Source organism: Poecilia mexicana, unplaced genomic scaffold (genome assembly GCF_051168715.1).
Source record: "Poecilia mexicana isolate PSO_F unplaced genomic scaffold, ASM5116871v1 scaffold_8, whole genome shotgun sequence".
Classification (NCBI taxonomy): domain Eukaryota; kingdom Metazoa; phylum Chordata; class Actinopteri; order Cyprinodontiformes; family Poeciliidae; genus Poecilia; species Poecilia mexicana.
Genome location: NW_028263377.1, coordinates 14,855,267 through 14,865,457, shown reverse-complemented (window position 1 = coordinate 14,865,457; position 10,191 = coordinate 14,855,267).

Here is a 10,191-nt window from a genome sequence, read left to right as displayed (position 1 = left end):
TGCATACTGCTTATATAAATATATACACATATATTTAAATTCCTCATGCGGGAAAAGTGTGTTTTCTAACAGTTTCAGAAGCCTTTAAGTTTGTGACGGGAATATTAAAAGTGACTCCCGCTGAAGCTGCGTATAGACAAACCAATTTCTGGACCAGTTTAAGTGCCTTTCATGGAAATAGGCCGTCCTGCGAAGGCAACACAACTTTAATCTTCAAACGCGGTCTTATCCGGCTCCAAAGAGCTTTTCTCACCGCTCTTATCTTCTTATGTGATTTGTCGTTGACGTGGGTTTCTATATATTCTCACTTTCTTTGTCAGCATATATAAACAAAACCTGAAGCCTGGGCAAAAAAAAAAAGAAAAACTACATCCTTCTCACTCCAGAAGTCTGATAAAAAACCTTTTTTCTCGTCTTCACACTTCTCAGAAAGCAGGCTGTTGGCGTGTTTCAGTAGAGTATCAGAAAATCTGGGAAGGAAAAATTGCGCTGAGCACAGCAGCAGAACACGAAAGGATGATTTCAAATTAAAATAGTGCTTTTACGTCAGGGGAAAGCTACATGGACCTCTTAATGAGCAGATTGCCGGAGCTTCAAGATGTGTGGGTCCGCTGTCTTTGAAGGAGAAGAAAGTAGAGAACAGGGAAGTTTGTAATCCTGACAGATGAATTCAAGCCATGCTGAGCCACTGACTGAGACCTGTAGCTTTCCGTCTGTGCAACTTGGCCTCTCTGGAATAGCCGGCATTGTAGTTTGTGTTTACGATTCTGCTTAATGTTTAAATGGAATGAAATTTGTAACGAAGGCCATATTTAGATATGAGAGAGAAATATGAAGGCAAATAATAAAGTACATCCCAAATGCACAAAGCTCACACATTTGCAGATTGTGCCAATTTAAAAAAAAACTTGGTTTTGTGTTCAACTTATTTTTTTATTCGTCAAGAATCCGTGCCACCCCATGTACCGTGCTTTTGATATCAAAAACATGCTACTGATCAGCTTCTATTTCTTTAGAGGGGAAATGGAAGCTGATCAGAGCTTATTGGAAAACGGATGCAGCTAAAAACACGACAACCCTGAAAGGAAACCTGTTGGAGGATGAAAAAGACTTTGTTGAGATTCACCTCGCAGCAACAAAGATGAAAAACATACAGCCTGAACTTCAAAGAAATGGTTTAGATTAAAGTTGAGTAAGTCTTTATTTGAAGGCATGTGCATAAGACTGTCATAAACATGACATAACACCTTTTATGAACATGAATGTTTATGACTGTTGTCGTGAAGTGTCATTTGGTAAATAACGACACTTTTAATGCAAACTTGACACTTTCAATGGACTTTCAATCCAAGTTTTAATGGAACTTTGCAGTAACTGTGTCATTATTTGCAGAATAATGCAAAGTTTACCTTTTTCATGGACGTTTAATGTAACTTTTAGTGAAACTTTACATTAAGTCTCATTATTTACCAAATGACATTTAATGACAACAGTCATAAACATTCATGAAGACTCCTTTGTGTTCATAACAGGTGTTATGCCATGTCAGTTTTATGCACACCACTTCAAATAAAGTGTTACCAAGTTATGCAGTCTAACAAGTCCAAATCTGGATTTTGACGTGGCCCAGTCAAAGTCTAGACCACATTAAATCCGAGCAAACTTCAACCATTTTTCAAACAACGGGTGAAAATAACTTCCCTTTTCTTTCCATTATGCAATCATCCGCTACTTTGCGTTACCCTACCTATCGCACACAATCCCAATGAAACATATTGAAACTTGTGCTTGTAACGTGGCAAAACGCAGACAAGCCGAAGACGCGTTCATATTTTTTTTTTTTTGCAAGGCACTGTACCCGCTACATTAAATATTGAAAAAGCAATGAGAGGGGAAATAAAGAACAAGGAGGCTCTGACTGTGAGGGGTTTGCTCCAAAAATAAAACGGGGGGTGAAAATAAAAGGAGGGAAGCAGCGAAGCAAAGAAAAGAGGCTGGAGCAGGAGAGGAAATGTTGAAAGAGAGCAAAGCAAATGATAAACAAACACGGGCAGGGAGAGGGAGACCAAAGTGTTGTTCCTCCATCTCAGCAAAGCAGCGGGAGTCTAGTGGAGCTTTGAACTTGGCCCCCATTAGAGGCCTGATGACGGTTTGAAGTGAACGGTTGAAACGAGTCGGAGCATTTTAGATGTTAATTTGTTTTTGTTGCACGGGGGCGTGCGGGTTGTGTGCGGGCGTGCACCGGCGTGGGTGTGTTTTCTCATCCTTCTCAGGGCTTCGTTCACAGTCACACCCAATTTAACTCAGCAGGATAAAAATGCTTTCTTTGGCTTTGTTGTTTTTTCCTTCCATTTTGCCCTTCATCTCGCTTCCTCTTGCTCTTGTGCATCTCAGGAAGGAAGACGGCGATTTGTGGTTGTTACGGCAAAAACTCGTGTTGGATTCAGATGTTTTGGAAACCACAAAAAGGATTTCTGCTGAGACGTTATCGTCGAGTGTCACAGTTATGATCTGACATTTCTTTCATCTTTTCTTCCCGTTGTCTCATTTATCACTTCAATCTACGCTGATACAGACACAATCTTTCATGTTAAAAAGTGTCTGTCAGCACGCAGTCATCATGTTTGTGCTTCACTTTTCTGGCCCATAATTATCACTTACTAATCTGTTTTTCTATTAATGATCACAGGTTGTTGTTTTTTTATGTTGGCATAATGATGCATTTTGTGGTGGATTGACTTCACCTTTTCATGAAACATAGCAAAGACCTAAGAAACATTTACAAATGGGGCCCATATGCAGGTATGATAAAAACTATTCTGGCACATTTGGGTTTAAAGTTTTTTTTTTTTTTTTTCATTCTACCAGCATAATTATTCTGACTGGAAGAAATGTAAATTCTCCACAAGACTCCTGACCTGAACCAGAGGAAAATATTGGGGTGATGGGATGGAGGCCGGCCAACCTTAATGACCATGAGCTCATTGCAACAGATGAATCTGCAAAAGTAATAATGGAAACATGGCGACAGTTTTACATTTGATTTAATTTCTTATCATTTCTTATCAAATAGAAACTTTTTGGTGGAATGAAAAACATTTACTTTTACATTTACTTTCTAAACTTGCCATGGAGATGAATGACTTTGAGCTCAACTGTCGGTAGGAAATGGACTGAAAATGACTCGCCTGTGGGATTCTCAACAGGTTGGATCAGGATTTGACATAGAACAATTCGGATTGAACGCACGACTTGACAGCAGGTTTTACTGATATATATTTTTGGAATACGCAATGCAAAAAAAAAAAAAAAAAAAAAACACCAAAAAAAACAAGAAAACATGAGTCCAGGCCAGCAAAATCTCTTCTGGACAAACTTTTTATTAGTGTGAATGCTGCAAACATTCCACTTTACAACTTCTGCATACGTTGTGCAATTTCAACCATTCAACTTTTACCTGCTCATTCAGGACATTACGACTGTGTGTTTTGGTATTGGCATCTTCTACAGCTTAGGAAATATTCTGCTCTTTGTGGTCATCTTGTACCCCACTGATATGAATGGAACATCCTTTAATTTTGGAAAAATTCTACTAAAAACTTTGCGCTCTTTCACTACTTCCACATGCTTTCCGCTAAAAACGGCATTAAAAATGTAAAATGTAGTTGTATCCTCCAACAACTTCTGTTTAATTCAGTTTTTTTTCCATATCTTTTAAGGATTTTATAAAATCCCTCTTAAAGTTTTTGCTTGCATTATCCTCAGTCTTCAGAAAACAAATGGCTCTCTAGCTCTGAAGGCTCACAATATAAACTTAACTCCAACCCTCCTACCAGCCCTAATTCCAACTCTTTTTCCAACCCTCATTCCTGTTGTGACTTTACCGTTTAGATCTGTAAAACATGTTCTGCATGATTTTCTAATACTCTTTGGGATGATTTTTGAATTGACTGAAAATTTTCACTCCTCTTCTACAGTTTTTTTTTTAAATATATTTTCATTTTCCCTTATTCCTTTATTATTTCTCACATTTCTGCAGGTCTCCTGCAGTTGACTTTAAATGCTTCTGCAAGTTTCATTAAAAATATTCAGCTTACAGTATACGCACTGTATTTTTGCCAAACAAATAACATTTTCACAGTTTGCTTAGATAGGCATTTTAGAGATTCTTTTTCAGGTGTATCTCAATGTAACTGATGTATTTCATGTGTCTTATCTGTTTGAAAGTGTGTTGAATTATGTTTTATACAAAGAAGTCTGCTTTGCCTTTCCTAATGGTTAGCCAGCTGTTGGCTAATCTATCTGTAACTTTTTAAATCCTAATCTGAGTTGGAGTAAATAAAATTTTTGCCTAATTATGAGATCATATCATAAAGTTTGTTTCATTTACATTTGTGGTGTTTTCACTTGTTATTGCTGAAATCACAAAAAAAAAAAAACATTTAATGAAATACGAGTTTGGTCAAGACAGACAGCAAATGAGACAAGGTCAGTTGACTCCTTTTTCCAGGCTTTTTGACCTCTGCCCTCTGGTCGTATCTCACATCAGCTCAGTGGCAGCTGGCCAGTTCAAAGAGCCCGTCTGGCACCGCAACCTCTGACTTGGACTCCCAGATTTTTTTGTTTTTTTGTCCCCAAGCCTCCCCCCAGCAAGGGTGACAGATTCTGAGAGGGATGAAGCGCGAGTGTGAGCACACGGGTTAAAGAGTCTGGATGGTCGTATGTTAACACCAAGCATCTGTGATGCGGAGACACATGAAAGAGGGAACGACTTTTGGGGCGGTTGGTCCATTAACGGCATGTTGTCGAACGCCCTCCCTTTCACCCGTACACACACTGGCCGTGGCGCAAGATTTATGTATTTATGCATTGCTAGGGAACAGCGTTGCTTGGTTTGCAGATGGTGAATGATGAGTTGGGAGACGGCTAAAAGGTGTCAGGAGAGGCTGAAGGACAGGATGAAGAACTGGGTCAGGGGTGTGAGACATCTGGGAAGCGATGACGCTGATTCAAAGGCCAGAGCTTCAAGCTGCTCAGCGCTTTAAAATAGTTCAAGGTTCTTTTCATGTGATGTTAATGAGCTACTGAATTTTGTATCATCCTATTTATTTGTCAGCACTTCCTAATACTTGGTATCATTTGTTCTTAGTTAATCGATATGCGAAGAATATTTTTGTCTTTTGTTCTGCAGAATCACTAGTGCAACAACTCATGGCATCACAAAAACTCCCTGCTACATTACATGTATCTGAAGTTTTATTTTAATGTTTTGATGGTATTATTTGTCGACCATGACCTCTTGCTCCAAATATATTGCAGCACAGAGTTGCCTGATTGGGAAAGACAAGAATGGGAATGCCTTTTAAGTAAGAAATGTGTTGAAATTCATACTTACCTAAACTTGTCCTTCAATTAAAGCAGTAATTTAAACGTTGAAAACAGGAGTTCAGCAAGCAACATTTATCCAATTTCTTTGGTCTAAATAAAGTCCAGCCACAAAAAAACAGAAAAGAAAAAAAACACAACTTGGCTACACAACAAAAAAAAATCTGTTCTCTTCTATCATCTTGAAACAAAATGCTTGGAGTTTGCTAAGTGCTACTGAGATTTTCACTCAAACTTTTTGTATGTAAACAAAGAGTTCAGCAACAAACACTCCAGTTGAGTTCAGAGTGAAATAAAATATGAAAAATGTGGAAAACTACCTCATGTCCTTTGCTAAGCACAGTGGAGGATCTGTGGTGCTGTGGGCATTTGTTGAAAGGCCCTTGCATGGTAGAGAGCTGATGGACTCTACCAGTAATGTGAAAATGAGTCGCCATGGAGACTAACAGGATGATGATCCAAAATGTTTGGACAAATAAATAGATTTCATTGAAGCAGCAGCACATGGCGTCTAAAAAGTGACGTTAAAAGTGCCACCAGGTGATGATTTGGCTACACTTCAACAAGAGTAAATGTTAGAGGTTTTGTCAGCGCCACCTAGTGTTGTTACTGTAATGTTCCTGTTGAGCTCAGAAATAATGCAACCTAATGAAGAAATGTCTTTGATAAATGTAGTTAAATGTTGATAAATGTCCTTCGTTGTTACTGTGCATAGAAAGTACGCAAAATACTTGAAAACAGTCAGTACACACAACTGCAAATAACGAGATTAAAAAGAAAAATGTTGATGATACAACGGTAAAATGATGACTAAATAAAAATTAGCAGAACAATCAGCTTAAATTTACAGTCTGAGAAGCTAAAAACAACAGTGCCACTGATTAAGAATGTATTACCATATTCCAAAACATGTCATTACGTCAACTCAAGGCTCGTCTTTCTGTGGGAAATAAGCTGTGCCTGAGTCTGTTAGCCTGAGGTTTAACGGATCTACAAAGCTTCCCAAAGCACAGCAGGGTGAGCAGCCTGTGACCTGGGTGAGCGCCGTCACTGATGACGGCAGAGACTCAGCTGAGGTACCGGGGGTTGGAGGTCTGGTCCAGGGATGGGAGAGAGCAGAAGAAGAAAACAAGGTGTGACAAATTGCTGATCAGTGTGTTTGGTAGGATTGTGGATGCAGACCAGTGGCCAATTAAATGAATATCTTCTCATAGTTTCTACACACACACACACACACACACACACACACACACACACACACACACACACACACACACACACACACACAGGTAAATATACTTTGCAAGCATATGTAGTGCTGTTGTTGCATTTTTCCTTACCATTAGTTGTTTTCTGGCAGTCTGTGTTTTTATTATCCCCACCTATGCTAAATAATTTTGGTTGAATATGTTTTTCTGATGTTAAAAATATTTGGATCTTGACTACTGACCATAAATGCTTCTATGTTTGCCTTGCATTTGGAGCAATGCTTATTGTCCAAACGTTCTAAACTGAGTTTTTGGTAGTAAACGGAGTGTAAGCAGAACAAACTCTGATCTGCATCTGTATATATCTACATTTGATTTGTTTGTGCCATTTTTTTTTAAATTAAAATACCTACTCTACTATTGTCCCAGTAGATCTATAGGCAGTTAACATGCAAAAATGTTCATTTAAAGATGATTTTGGTAAATTAAAAAGATGAAGAGTAAGTTTCCCTGTTGCTGAAAGCATGTTGTTGTTGTTGCCCTTCAGTGTGGTGAAAACCAAACCAAGGCCGCCGATAGTCCAACTCACAGACTATATTCCGATCACTTGAATTATTTCGGCTCCCAGGATAATCTTTTTACTCCTTTCTTCCCTCACAAACAGATTAGGCTTCAAGAGTAGAGAGAGAGACGGGAGCAGAGAAAAGGAGAGAAATAAAGGGGATGTCTGGGGACCTTCAATAGCCTCTCTGTGTCCATCTAATATGGAGCGCTAACATGCTGGGAGTTGGCCCTCTCCTTTCAGACAGACCCCAAACTCATAAAGACGTTCTCTATGGCCCCCAACCTGAAACCCACCCACTGAACCCCTCACTGGTCCAGGCCTCTTCCATGGGAACTCGCAATCTGCAACGTAATCCTAGTTTGGCCCCTGGAGAAGCCTTTCCAAACAAACCATGTGAGTCCTAATACCCAGAGCTTCACAAGTGGCTCCTGGCTAGGCCTGAGCTCCACCACCAACAACAGCTTGGCCCTCCTTTTTCTCTTTTCCTCATTCTTTCGTTTTCTCTCTTTCCACGGATAGACAACAAAGGAAAAGGATCTCCTTCTAATTGCTTCGAAGATTGAAAAGCTGAGAGGGTCGGTGGGCGGCTGTGGAGGGAAATGAAACAGGGGCTCAGAAGGCAGCGGGGGACCGTCAGTCTGGCTTTGCCTGCCCTGGTTGTGAGGTAACTGGGATAAAGGAGCTGGAGTGGCGACCGCGTCCACTGCAGAGCTGAGCCGAGTGGATCAGAGCGGAGGCGAGTGACTCCCAGGGCCTGGCTTTACAACTCTGGCCAAACGGAGGACTATGAGAACGTTGAAGAGCAGCGGCAGCTCTGCTGGAGGCCTTCTCCACACATGGGAAAGGATGCCTGGTCTTTACAACTATAGGATTCAGAATCCAAAAGGCTACGGCTTGCAGTTTGAGCCAAGTACAGTCAGACGCCACAAAGTTGTGTTTTAACAGCCAACCAAACGTTTGGCTCTTTTGTGAACAGTTAGTTCTGATCAGTGTGGCATATAGATGATGAAACGTGTGAACGCACAGCTGGGTGGTCCATGACCTTTGGATCTGTTGCCATGACATGCGGAGTCGCTAATAACATTCACTTTCACTCTCAAATACTTTGACCTCTGCAGAGAGCTGCCATGAACTCGAGCCTCTTTGTTTTACTCCTGAAGCATCTAGTGGCAGAGGTGTCTGACAGAAGCCACAGATTTAAAAAAAAAAAAAAAAAAACTTTTCTGATCTTCAGAATTAGTAAAATGTTCTTTCGTCCTTGCAGATTGAGGAATGTGAGGACGAAGTGATTTTTTTTCTTAGACGAATAGAGTTCAACACCTTACAGATACATCCAGTCAACCACTAACTGCAATGTACTTTATAAGGAAGGTGTTGCATACGGATACATTCCTCCCACTGTGAGATAAGATCTTGTGAATCATCTTTGGTTGCAAATTCAGCTGCCGTGCAGTTTACTGGAAATGCTTTGCACATTTTGTACATCTAGAAAATACATTTTAGCACATTCTTCTTTGAAAAAGTAAGTAAATTATGACTGAGGGAGAGATTATATGAACACCACATTTCAAATTCCGCATTAATTCTCAAATGAATTTGGGTGTAGACTTTGACTGGGCCATCTTGATCTAAGCCTCCACTTCACTTCTAGTATTTTTGGCAGGTCTTTGACCTTTGCTTTAGTCTCGCGTCTTTTGCGGCCACTAACAGGTCTGCTCTGTATTTAGCACCATCGGTTTTCCCATAAAGCCCGAAATACATCCCATATCATGAGGCTGCCACCACCGTGTTTCACAGTGAGAATACAATGTTGAATTACGGTGTTATTTTTCTGCCAAAGGTTGCAGCTTGCATGATGGCCAAAACGTTCGACTTCCGTCTTCTGTGACTTCTTCCTTTTGGTTCTATGGCAATCAGCAAACCTGTCTTCTAATGACAAAAGATCTCCTGATGCCATTCTTTCATAATGACTGCACAATTTCACTCCATTTTGGGTTGATCTGTGACTTAAAAACCCAGCAAAGGAGATAGAAGTTTGAGGTTGTAACGATGCAAAAATGTGAGCAAGTTCAAGGGGCATCAAGTTCAAAGGTTGAATATAAAACCGCCCTCTCTTCTACATGTGTAGTGACACAAGATCCAAAGGCTTTTGGCCTTCCTAGCTCCCAGAAGTTCCCTCAGTCTCCCCTCCCTGACCTCCTTTCATCCCTTCATCCCTCCGCCTTTCTTCTTTTTTATACAAATCAGCCACTCAATGTCATGCACATGTTTTACTGCTATTTGAACTCTGGCAGCGAACTTCAAACAGCTTTCAAAGTGAGCTGAGTTTTTTTTTGCCTCCCCCCCCACTCCTCTCCTATTGCTCCCTATCGCTGCCTCTTTTTGAGAGAACACAGCCGTGCTTCCAAGTACACCTGATCAGAAGGTCGAGAGATGGGGGATTATGATATGCAAATGAGACTTTGTTATCATCGCTGACATTCGTTATAAAGCCGAACGGGAGGAGCGCTGACATGAAAAGGTGGCAACTCTCCCCCTCCTCTGCCTCTTTTAGCATAAACTCCCTTCTGTAACTCGTTGGCCTACCCAAGGCCCTTTTTACACTTAGATCAAAAGGTTACACGCAACAAAGGAAGGTCTGTATGGGGAAGAGAAAGCACGTTGCACACACTAATATCTACTTTTACACAGTCAAGACTGCCGACTGGTCAGCCGGCATAAGATGTGAAAAAGTGTTGAAGCAAAAAGAGATGTCTGAAATCGTCCCGATGAGACCTGTCCACTTGTCACTTATAGCAGAGTCCAGTTTCCAGTCACTCCAGAAGACTTTTAAGTCACTTCTTTACTGCTGATTGGATGCATACTCAGACATGTTTACGTTTTAAAATGGCCCTCTTTTCAGTGACCATATAGGTTCTGCTCAAAGAGCTGAAGCAGAGTGGAGGTCTGAGCTGCTTTCCCAGCTGCTAGCCCAGCCCAACCGCCTTGCTGTTGGAAGAAGGGGCTTCATGAACTTCATTAAAGGATAGTTAC